Genomic DNA, 2,887 nt, shown 5'->3' with positions numbered 1-2,887 from the left:
GCGGGAGCCAAGGCAGCGCTGCGGCACGCCGAGCGCAGGGGCGGGGCGGCGGGGCCGGCACCGCTCCCCGCTGGGAGCCCCAAAAACCCGGCGGGAGGACAATGAATGCCTGGAGGGGTGGGCACCGAAACAGGAGAAGTGGTCACAGCACCACTAGGAATACCCTTTTTGTGACTCTCACCCTGACTCCCTCTGGCACACAGCAGCGCTACTTACGCCGCCCCTGTTCGCACCCCGCAATCCATCCCGCCGCTCACTTGCTTCCTGTGACTGAGCCTTCCTTCGGCTGTCAGAAAGCAGAGAAATACAGCGGACACTTGATTTTATCAGCGTCAAAAGGACGGGTAAAGACCCTCTTCCCTGTAAGAGGAAAGGGGTGGGGTTTTTTTTAAGCCTATCTCTAAGGAGTGACTGTCATATGAAACGGAGTGAGGGTTTAAAATTGCCGTCTTCAAAAAAAGTTCAGTAATGTTAAGGAAGCTTCCCTGCCTGACCATCCAAGAGCGACTCTGGCAGTGACACCCACACTACCTGTGCTAGGACTGAGGCTGTATTACTTAACAGTCAGCGAAGCAAGATTTGGAGAGAAACTTTTGCCATCGTCCAAGCATCACACAGGGAAGTGCTGGAGTGCTTCTAAGTCTCAGAGCCAGTCTAAATCCTGTGTGCGTTCCAGTAGGGGATATCACATTTTTACAGAGTTCCAAGTATTTATGCTGCATATCATCAATGAAGTTCTGCTCACTAATTGAGCTATATTGCCTTATTACAATTTGTGTTTGAGAACACCATCATTAAGCCATTTCCGCTGTAAAACAGGAGAGTTTACCTCACGAAAACAGGAGGCATATCTGAAGGTTACAGACAGATTATCCCCTACTAAGATGCAGGAGGGGGCTTATACAGCAGCTCAAATCTATTATTAGTAAGCAACTGAATGCTGTGGATGCCCCAGTTGTAAACTGAGGACTGTAAAATATGTACATTTTGGAGAAGAGGTGAGGTAGCCTTTTCCCTGAAGGACACTCAAGGAAGCCACTATGGCAAGAACAATCAATACACTTGTCTGTCATACCTTTGGTAGCAAGATTGTCTCGTGTTTTGAAGCTGTACAGAGATGGGTGGTTTCCAGCCACTTCTACATCGTGCTCAATGCACACAAGGGTTGCAGCATCTGCCACTTGAAAGGCCTGCACATAGACAGACATGTTAGAAGCAATTAAAATTATTTGGGACCTACACAGGATCTTCCCACAGGTTAGATCTGGGCCATGAACTGGACAAGTATACAAAAACTTTCTCTGCAGCTTTTTTGTTTGTTCCGCCCAGCAGGGTCACAAAAAAAAAAACCCAACAAACAACCAAAGGAAAAAAAAAAAAAACAACGAAAAAGGAATGATTCCTTCAGGAAAACAGTATGTTTTCTTTCAGGAACACATTTGAGTGAGAAAAAAAAAATTAGCACTGCTTGTCACAACATTTAAGGGTTCATGCCAGTTCAGGATTAAATCCATTTTGTCTAGATGTAGTAAGCTACTACCTGTAATAATCAACACAGGTATTTATTTAACCTGATGCTAACCTCAAATGAAGTTTATCAACACTTCTCCCATCATCACATCAATGATAAAAGAAACACACAGTGTCTCAGCAGTTGAGAGCTTTTGCTACACTACATGGTAAACAAGCCTGTACGTGTCCTACAGTAGGTGCAAGTTAGGTCAGAGATAATGCAATCAAAAAACCATAAATCTCAAATCAGTCAGTATTGCTACTTAATTAAGTCTTCCAGACTTTTTCAACATGCCTTTTAAAAATACAGTTCAACACCTTCTTCGTTGGACGTGCATGGAATGCATGGAAAGAGTTAAAAGATGCATATGAAATCTATTAACATCCAAAATGTATCAGGTGAGGAACTGATCACTGTAAATTAAATGCTATGGCAGCACATACAAAAGGCCTGCTGCTGGTCTGTAAGGGGAAAGCACATCCTCCTTACTAAACATCTAAACTTGCCAAAGCAGCATCACAGAAATATCTTAGTAAAGAAATGAAAGATTAACCAGACAGTAATGCATATCCTTTTCTTTGCAAACAGATGCATTAAAAGCAAATGAAACACAGCTCACATTATTCCTATTGTATGCTACAATATCAGAATGATGTCAATTAACTGAATCAGCATTAACCAGATTCTTTATGTTAGCTGCTCTATCACCCTAGGGACAGCAATTCTTTATTGGAAAAAAAACACACAGCACTCTATGTGGTTGTTCTCTTTCAGCTGGTTCTAAACCCAGTAGCTCTATACAGCATCAAACGCTTCTGTAACATGTCACTAAGTCCAAAGAACTGCAGGAAAGGGAAAAAAGACCTAGTGAAAGTTAAATTATGCAACCTTTTCCTTTCTGTTTAGCTTCTTTGTCCTAAGTAAACCCATTAGAAAGAAGAAATAACACAGTTTGTTGCACTGCACTTACCTGTTATGGCATATTCTCTCCATTCTTTTCACCAACATTTTCTAAAAGGTATTGTACTCAAATCACATCATTCTCATTCAAAGAGCCTGTGTCCAACTTGCTACAGCCTGTCATTTGCTAGACCACAGGACCTTCAACAACACTAAGACTTAACAGGCAGAGATGGCCCTCCTAAGAGAGTGCACAAATGAAACAATGTAGATTTTTTTTTCTGACTAGTCGCATTTGATGTGAAACAGCATCTTCAGCAATTTGGGGCAGGAGGGGCAAACAGGAGCACACACAAAATTTACTGTGAAGGATCTCTGAACTGCTATCAAGGCACTAAAAATCCTCCATTTTCAGGACTGACATACTGTATGGAGAAAGCTCCTCTAATCAGGCATTAACACAACCATGTAAAA

The sequence above is a fragment of the Empidonax traillii genome, unplaced genomic scaffold (assembly GCF_003031625.1).
Source record: "Empidonax traillii isolate 1590-97213 ecotype Southwest subspecies unplaced genomic scaffold, ASM303162v1 scaffold667:size605846, whole genome shotgun sequence".
Classification (NCBI taxonomy): domain Eukaryota; kingdom Metazoa; phylum Chordata; class Aves; order Passeriformes; family Tyrannidae; genus Empidonax; species Empidonax traillii.
The sequence above is the reverse complement of the archived record's forward strand: the minus strand, read 5'-3'. Positions refer to the sequence as shown.